This window comes from Peromyscus maniculatus, chromosome 14 (genome assembly GCF_049852395.1).
Source record: "Peromyscus maniculatus bairdii isolate BWxNUB_F1_BW_parent chromosome 14, HU_Pman_BW_mat_3.1, whole genome shotgun sequence".
Lineage (NCBI taxonomy): Eukaryota > Metazoa > Chordata > Mammalia > Rodentia > Cricetidae > Peromyscus > Peromyscus maniculatus.
In genome coordinates this window covers 38,084,775-38,094,035 of record NC_134865.1, presented here as the reverse complement: position 1 = coordinate 38,094,035, position 9,261 = coordinate 38,084,775, and the positions used below count along the sequence as shown (strand labels likewise).

Here is a 9,261-nt window from a genome sequence, read left to right as displayed (position 1 = left end):
CCCCCGTGCCTTGGGTCCCCCTGTCTTGGGTCCCCGTGCCTTGGGCCCCCTTGTCTTGGGTCCCCGTGTCTTGGGCCCCCGTGTCTTGGGTCCCCCTGTCTTGGGTCCCCGTGTCTTGGGCCCCCGTGTCTTGGGTCCCCGTGCCTTGGGCCCCTGTGTCTTGGGTCCCCGTGTCTTGGGTCCCCGTGTCTTAGGCCCCTGTGTCTTGGGGTCCTGGAACCCTGGCTAGGGGCAGTGAGGGAGTGAAGAAATGACAGACATGAAGACACACACAATGAAGCTGGGATTGGTCAGCTTCTCTAACCACTGCCCCCAGAACATCAGCTTGTTTCTCAGGAACAGCACTAGGGAAGGGGTTAGCCTTTCTCAGTAGGAAGTCTCTGTAGGTGAGCCATCTTGGGCTGTAAACATCCAGAAAGAAGAAGCCACAGCTGCTAGTCTTTGCACATACTGAACAATCATTCGTTAACACTCATACTGGGATTTGTGAGGAGAGCTTTGCACCCCTCTTGAGTCTGGCCCCTATGGGCCAATTGATCTTGGAGTTATTGACAGGCCATGCACATGTCAAAACACACATTCACTCAGGACTTTGTAGCAGGCCCCTAGGCCTTAGCACAACTGAGGCACCATTCAGGCCATGAACCCAGCACATAGACAGGACCACCTGCCAAAGCTAAAACAAAGACCTAACCCAGCAAAGTCCATATTTCTGTGGAAGTCTCTAAATGTACTAACTTTGCCTTTTTGGCTTCTGTAGCCCTGCTTCTGGCTAACTGTTCTTCCTAACTGAGATGTGTCAACACAGGATATGAGTTTTGTGCATAAAAGCTCACCCTGAGAAAAGCTCAGGGCTACAATGGGATCCCAAACACCCAGTGTAGTCACTGGCCAGCTCATAAAGACTTCCTATTGGTTAAACCAGTGTCCAAGTAGTCTTCTCTGGTGGATAACCCACAATAGACTTCACTCACTTTGGGCTTCCTCCACTTCCTGGACCTCCCCACCACTTCAATAAGCAAAATGTAAAAGTACACGGTTCATAGTGGAAAACATGAACAGAGTTTAGATGTTGTGGAATATTAGTTGAAGATGTGTTACATTCTTTTATGCTGTGGAATATTTGTTTAAGACGCCAAGATGTTGCATTTTTTTTACTCTATATAGTTGCATTTGTTTAACTCTATAAAGCTTGCCTGCCTAAGACACCTGATTGCCCTAATGAAAAGCTAATGGCCACTAGCTGGGCAGGAGAGAGATAGGCAGGGCTTCCAGGCAGAGAGAATAAATAGTATAGAGAAGAGGGAGGAGTGAGAAAAGGAGAGGGAGAGAGGACAGCAGGGGCCAGCCACCCAGTCAGCTATGGAGTGTGGAATGACTCATCCCTAACAGGCTTGAGGGCCAGCCGGTCCAAACCAGTAATAAGATACTTTCTGAGAGCCAACCTGGGTCTACCTAAGAGCCTTAGCAACAGCAGCTGAGACATGATCTGGAGATGACCCGAACCAATGAGAGGCAGCCATGTCACACCAGCAGATGCATATTCATCAGACCTCCCCCCAGAGAGGGGTAGAGGGTATATAAGGCTTGCCTCTTTCAGAATAAACTGAGCTTGTTGTTTCAACATTCTCCCAGAGTCAGTGTCATTGACTCTGCCCCCTCCCCCAAAGGGAGCAACAGCACAGGACCCTGCCACAATGGAGTAAGAAGAAAGGTATATAGAACAGGGAAAAGTAAAAGGCCAGAGGCAAAAGGTGGATGGAATAATTAGTTAAGAAAAGCTGGCTAGAAACAAGCCAAGCTAAGGCCAGGCATTCATAAGTAACAATGAGTCTCCATGGGTTTATTTGGGGGTTGGGTGGTGGGATTCCAAAGAGCAAAGAGTAAGAGTAAAAAAAAAAAAAAAAAAGAAGAAGAAGAAGAGGAAGAAGAAAAGAAAGCTAACTACATTTGAAAGGAGCCTGGACATGACTCACGGAAAGAGAAATCATATTGAAATTACATCGAGCTGGTTTTCCATCTACTACATTTGCCAAAATAAATTTACAAACAGGGCTGATCATAGTGGGAATGGGTACTTACCTACCCTGATGGTGGAAATGATTGGCATTCCACTCACAGAGAACAAAGTCACCAAAGCAGTAACAGATAATATCTTTAAACATTCTGAGACAGAAATTCCATTTTTTTTTGTTTTGTTTTTCAAAACAGGGTTCCTCTATGTAGTCCTGGCTGTCCTGAAATTTGCTTTGTAGATGAGGCTGGCTTTGAACTCAGAGATTTTCCTGCCTCTGCCTCCTGAGTGCTGGGATTAAAGGCCTATGTCTCTACTAGCCAGCTGGAAATTCCAATATTAGGAGTTTATAAGGCAACTACAATAAATAAAGCCTTTACCATAGTATTATTTCTAAGATAAAAATGTTAGAAATGTCACCAATCCCAGAGGCAGTGTATGAGTGCAGCTGCTTTCTCACACTTTACTTCCCCATTGCTGTGGTCTCCAGCTGTCTCCACATCGAATCATTCTGACGTCCTTCACGTTCACAGACAGCTCGCCCCACACATTCCACTGCAATGCTCTCCTTTCTCCATGTCACCAGTCTTCCATGTTTGAGCATGTGGGTTGTTGTCAATGTTTTCTGTTTAAAATAATATAGAAATGAATAATGTTGTATGTTTCTGCTCTTGGGAATATTCTTTAGGATATATTCCTTGAAATAGGATTTTTGAATCAAATGCATATCTAGTTTTGTTAAATATTTCTAAGTGTGATGGGTAATCTTGGTTGTCAACTTGGCCACATCTGGAATAAACTAAATCCTAAGCATCTGGGCAAACCTGTGAACAATTTTGGTTGGATCACTTGAGGAGAAATGACCCACTATGCTGGAGAATGTCTTTCTGTACTCTGTGAATATATGTTGTTCCCATTGGTTAATAAACAAGCTGATTTGGCCCATGGCAAGGCAGCTTAAAGGCAGGTGGGAAATCTGAGAAAGACAGGAAAAAGACAGGAGGAGTCTGGGGAGAAGCTGGGAGCTGCCACCAGGAGAAGCAAGATGCAAAAGTACCAATAAGCCACAAAGCCACATGACAATGCATAGATTAATAGAAATGGGTTAATTTAAGATATAAGAGCTAGATAGCAAGAAGCCTGACCTGTAGACCACACAGTTTATAAACAATATAGGCTTCTGTGTGTTTACGTGGGTCCAAGTGGCTGCAGGACATGGGAGGGAGAGATTCATCCCAACCGCAGGGCTGGGCAGGACTGAAGAAAACTTACAGCTGCACCACTCTAAGTCTGGATCACTTGAGGCTGGAAGATGGCCTATCTAAAAGGATGTGGAAGAAGGAAGCTTTTATTTTTGCCTCCTTTAACTTCACTTTTGCCGACAAGTTTATCTACCCTGTCGCTGAGGCATTCCTTTAGTGGTGTGAGACCCTACTTCATCAGGATTCCAAAGTGGACCGAGGACCAGCTCAGATACCCAGCCTCATGGACTGAACAACTACTGGGTTCTTGTCCTTTCCATCAGGAGACAACCATTGTTGAACTAGCCAGACCACAGTCTAGAAGGCACTCTAATAAATCCCTTTTTTAATGCATATGTATCCATTCTATCAGTTCTGTCCCTCTATTGAACCCTATGGGTTCTAACAATTTCTTCTCATGAGACATTAAAATAGATGATTTCCTACAATCTCACCAAAAGATTTCTATTGTCCTATTTTTTAAATTTTTATCGATTTGACAGATGAAGGATGGTATAGCCATTTCTTACAAGGAGTTTAAGTGGCTTTTCACATGCCTATTGGTGTATTTGCATCTAATTTTCTCTTTTTTATTAAATTTTTCATTTGACAATTTCATATATTCAATGCATTCTGATAATCTCACCCCTTCCATCTCTTTGTCTCCCTCCCACTCAGGTCTAGCTCCCCCATAAGTCCCCCACCCCCACCACTTACAGCCCTTTTTGGCTGGTTTTGGTTTTTGTTTGGTAACCTACAGAGCTTCATGAGGGCCTCCTTGTTAACATGGGTGTGGAGCTATCCACTGACACATGGGGGACTTAGCAGTGGCTATACCAATAAAGACAAAAGTGACTCCTCTTTCCCCAGGATCTATCAAAAGCAAATAGTTCACAAAGAGCCCCTTGCCCACCTATGACTGAGTGTTGACAGGCCCAGCCTTGTTCAGACCCAGTCACAGTCTTCCTCCCCATTATCTGGATCTCACATTCTTTCTACCCTGTTTTCTATGATACTCCCCAAGTCCTGGAAGGGAAGATATAGATGTCCCCTGTTTAGGAACGAGTGTACCAGAGCTACTTATTCTTAGCCATGAATCTCTGAAATCTGCTATTTGTTTTTTTAACTGTCTTTTGCTCTTTTTTTTTTTCAGTGAAGATTTTGGTCCTTTGTTACCAAATGCTTTAGCAGTTCTTAAATATTAGAAATATAAGTCCTTTCCATATGATATGTTTAATAAATTCTTCCTTTGGGATTTCATCTTAAGATATGTAAATATCACTTATTTTAAAAATTAAATGTGCAAAAATATGTTTTGTGAGGACAAAAAGGAAAAGAAAATGTGTGGCCAGTTACAAAGAAGGAGCAATTTTATTTCAGCTCTTAGTGGCATCTCTGTTGACATCCATAATTTCCTACATGCCCTTTCTCTTAGGGATCCCCTCCAAGTCCAGCAGCGAGCCTGTGTCTGCCAGTGAATGGCCTGGTCTAAGCAACTGAAGGTCACCCAGGCCTCCTGCTTTGTCCTTGTATGGTTGGCACATGTGCCTGTGCTGGGTCACTGGCTCCAGGAAATAAATGGGGAGTTACATGTGCTACTAATTTTCTCTCCTCGTGGCCTCCCTGTGATCCAGCAAAAATTGAAAGAATGATGCTCCCAGAGGCATGACCAATCTTCCCTTCTAAATATAAATGCAGAGACACTAAAAATAAGCAGTGTTAAAGGTGAGTTTCACTGGTTCCTGAAATGCCAGTAGACCGAGGGTAGAAAAGTATCTTACTAAGAGCTGGGAAGGAACAGGTGGCTGTCTGCTTCTAACTGGGCTTTTGCAAAGAGCAGAGAAACAGTCTAGGTGCTGCTGAATAGTTGGAATGTATTTATTTTTAAAAGTTGAGCTAAGGGAGGACTGTACAGAACTAGGTCTCTCTTTATCTAATACACATGCATCAAGGCACTCAGGTTTTGGTAACCAGGGTTGAAAGATGAGGGATGAATCTAAGGAATTAATCTCCCAGTCACTAGACAATCAGCGGTATGTCTGAGGCTGAGTGTAGGAGCATCTGCCTGTTAACTCAGCACATGAAAACTAAGGCAAGATCAGAAGTTCGAGGGCAAATGGCTCAATACACACACACATGCACCCCTGCACATGCATGCACACACACATACTTGAGTACATGCATGTGCACACGCCATTTGAACAGCTCTGAGTTCACAGTCATTCAGATGTATGTGCTCAGCCCACTCTTCCACCATTTTTGTTTGGACAAATGAATGATAAGTTTTCTTCCTGTTCCTACAGATGTGAAAGCTGATGGTAATACTGTAGAAATTGGACTGAGAACAGAAGAAAGAGCAGCAAGCTCTCAAACAGATTCGCAGAGGTAGACAGAACCAGGAGTACAGCCAATGGGTTGAGACTTGGGCCAGGATCTGTCAACACCTAACTTCCCAAGCTGTATCTGGTGTCACTGACAACAGGTAATCAAGCTCACACAATGTACAAGCAAACCTGGAGTCAACAGGTCCACAGCTGACAGAGAGAAAGCATACCTAATTCAGGCAATAGCAGACCTGGAGAACCCAAGCAATACAACCAGTTACCAAGCAGAGGCAATGCTATCATCCAGTGCAAAGAATGGAGCCATAAAAAGTATCTGGCCTTAATATTAAATAATTTCTCCTGTCACTTTCTTCCTCTTCACCTTTCAAATAAATACACCCTACACACCTCAACTGCAGACTTTCTTTTTTATATTGAATAGGCAATATGTTCCTCCTTCTACAACTTCCTTTATATTATTTATTTCACCTTTAACACCATTAAGTCTCTCATTATTTAAGAACAAAACTTTTCACTTAACAATTAAGATTCTTTTTGGACTGACACATTCAATGATTGCCATTCAAGTCCTGGGGACTGTATTAAATATTGTGGATACAGTGTTCAAATGTCTATGAACAAGATTGACAGGATCCTTGCTCTTGTAGGGGACAAAAAGTAAGTAGCAATAAATATTTACTTTTACATTGTGCTAAGTACTAGGAAGGAAATAATAATGGTGTGAGAAAAGATAGCAGAAAAGCCTAGACTATATCATGTATGTTAGGGAATGGCCCTCTGCTCTCTGCTCTGGGGATTACTTCCTGCATATCCCAAGGGTCTAACCTATGGAATTAATCACTTCTCTGTGTGCTTCAAAGGCAGACCTTCCAGGTTTGATTTGACACTGGCCTTTTGGAGTTAGTTGTTTATATGCCCCAGTCTTTGCTCATAGAGACTATTGGATCCTTCAAGTCAATAAAGATATCACATGGAATCTGGGGTCAGAGGATCTGACCATGAATTCTAGTATTCTATTTCAAACCTAGTATTTGTTTAATAAATAATCTCTCATGAGTTTGGTCTGGGTTCTCTGGAAGTACAGTCTGAGGAATGAAGACTGTGTACAGGTCATTCATTTGGGAAGAACTCCTCGGGGATGAGAGTATGGGAAGAGAAGTGGAATGGGGACAGAAGAGGAGCCACACAAAGGTACACTAGAGAGCTAGCCATCACTCCAGGCAACAGACTATCGGACCTTAGAGGAAACCTACAAAGAGGGTCTCAGATCACTCTGGAAAGCATTATCTGTTGACCCCCTTCTAAATTGTGTGAAATGTAAGCTTCCAGCAGATGCTGTGCGTCTCCATATAAGGTAAGGGAGACATCCCAAGGCAGGAAGCAGGAGTGTGGACCAGAGCCAGACACTACTCAGTTGTCCCTGAATGAAGCTCAGCAAACCTGCATAGAGCAATTGATGATACAGTGTCTGAAGCAACAAAAGGGCCTGTGAGGATTCAAAATGGAGATGTTCTGATGCCCTCACCTGCAAACCTGATTATAGCAATGCTGGCTGTTGTTTGATGTCAATACGAAATAATGCCCCCCCCAACTCACACTAATGCTTGATTCCCAGCTCATGGTTCTGTTGAGATGCAACTGAATTCTGAAGTTGCTAACTTCATCAGTGGAGTGATCTATTGATGAGTGTCTAGCTGGGTTGACCATTAGGAGCCTTAGTGGAGTAAGTAGGTCACTGGGATTGCCTTTGAAGGGCTGTCTTGTATCCTGACCCTTCTGGGTTCTTTCTCAGCTGCCTGTTCACCAGTAGGTGAGCTGCTTTCTTCTGCTACACATTTTGGACATGATGTACTGCTTCACTGTGGTGCAGAAATATCCAGCCAGGGCCTGTGGACCAAAACTTCTGAACCCATCATGAATCTGTCCTCTTTAAGTTGCTGCAATGGCTATTCTTGGTTTTCAGCTTGACTACATCTAGAATTAATTAAAACCCAAGCAGCTAGGTACACCTGTGAGGGATTTTTCTTAACTAAATAATCTGAAGTGGGAAGACCCATCTTTAATCCAGATCTGAGGTGGGAAGAGCCACCTTTAATCTGGGCCGCCTGTTCTGCTCTCAGCCTGTATAAAGGACACGGAAGAATGAAGCTGGCTCTCTTTGCCTGCTTCTCCTCACTAGCAAGTTCATTCCTTCCCTGGCATTAGAGCCCACTTCTTTGGGATTCCAGTGTATAATAAAGACCATCTGAGAAATCCAGCCGTGTGGACTGAACAGCTATTAGATTCTTGGGCCTTCTGTTGGTAGACAGCAATTGTTGGACTAGCTGGACCACAGCCTGTAAACCATTCTAATAACCTTTAAAAAAAAGAAAAAGAAAGAAAAAAAAGAGACATCAAAAATCCAGAAACTGCTACCAATCTTAGTTCTCCTGCTTCTCCTGGCCCCTGCCCCACCCGGCCCCAGCCCCTGCCCCTGTCCCGCCCCTTGTTAACTGTTCTACTTATGGCAATGGCTGGGTCAATTATTCTTTTACTCCTAGCATTCACTATTGGATCCTGATTGCTCAATTGCCTACTTAGCTATGTAAGACAGAGGATAAATCCTGTTAAACTACTAATGCTAAGAAGACAGTATAACCTCCTTCCCCCCAGATGAGTCCACGGTCTATTCCTCAAGAGAACGCTTATTAATAGAGTTGGTGTGGCCTCATCGAAGGGGAGAGGATTATACTGTCTTTTTAGCATTAGCAGTTTAACAATTTATCTTCTGTTTTACATAGCAAAGTAGACAGTTGAGCAATCAGGGTACTATAGTTAAGGCTAGGAGTAAAAGTTTAATTGGCCTAGCCAATGCCACAAGGAAAGTAGTTAACCAGGAGGACTAGGAGAGCAAAGACTGGTACCAGCTGTTACTTTTTTTTTTTTTTTTTTTTTTTTTTTTTGGTTTTTCGAGACAGGGTTTCTCTGTGTAACTTTGTGCCTTTCCTGGATCTCACTTTGTAGACCAGGCTGGCCTTAAACTCACAAAGAGCCTCCTGGCTCTGCCTCCCGAGTGCTGGGATTAAAGGCGTGTGCCAGGACCGGCCGGCTGTTAAAGTTTTGATATCTCTTTTTCCTTTCCTGAAGGTTATTTCTGACCATTGCTAAACTTTCTCTATCCTTGATTGATGGGAACAGAGGCAACAAGTTTCTCTCAGTGCTATAGAGAGACCTCATGTCACATAAAGTTGTTGAAGAACAACCTCGGCTAAGAAATCCAACTGTGCTTTCAGACAGGAAGCAGAATTTTCTTGATGGCCCAGGTCTCTGTCTACTTGAGCACTGAATAAAAACTCCAAGTTTTTAATTCCCCAAAACTAGGGCCGAAGTTTCAATTGCAGCAGAGTCCTCGACTCCTGCCCCCACCAACAGGGGAGTGAGAATGGGAATGCCTTGTCACGCACGGGCACAAGCGCTAGCACTCCCACACAAATGTGTGCCTCTAACACACGCAGCAGTGCATAAGCTATGGTGATCCTGTCATCAATAAGAAAGCAGACACACTGTGTTGACAGAGTCAATGGTTACCTGCAACACAAACGAACTGAAGCCCAGCAGTACCAGCCCGTTTCATTACAACCAGTCCTGTTTCAACAAACACAACACCTGGTTGTGATAGTTT

At 43.6% G+C, this 9,261-nt stretch overlaps 1 long non-coding RNA gene across 1 annotated transcript; it reads left to right on the top strand.

Annotated features, from left to right (window-relative positions):
• Positions 1–4,702: 4,702 nt before the first annotated feature.
• On the top strand, positions 4,703–5,992 carry LOC143268539 (uncharacterized). Its single transcript, XR_013044599.1, has 2 exons — positions 4,703–4,980; positions 5,559–5,992. It is a non-coding gene; the product is annotated as an uncharacterized LOC143268539 (long non-coding RNA).
• Positions 5,993–9,261: the final 3,269 nt, after the last annotated feature.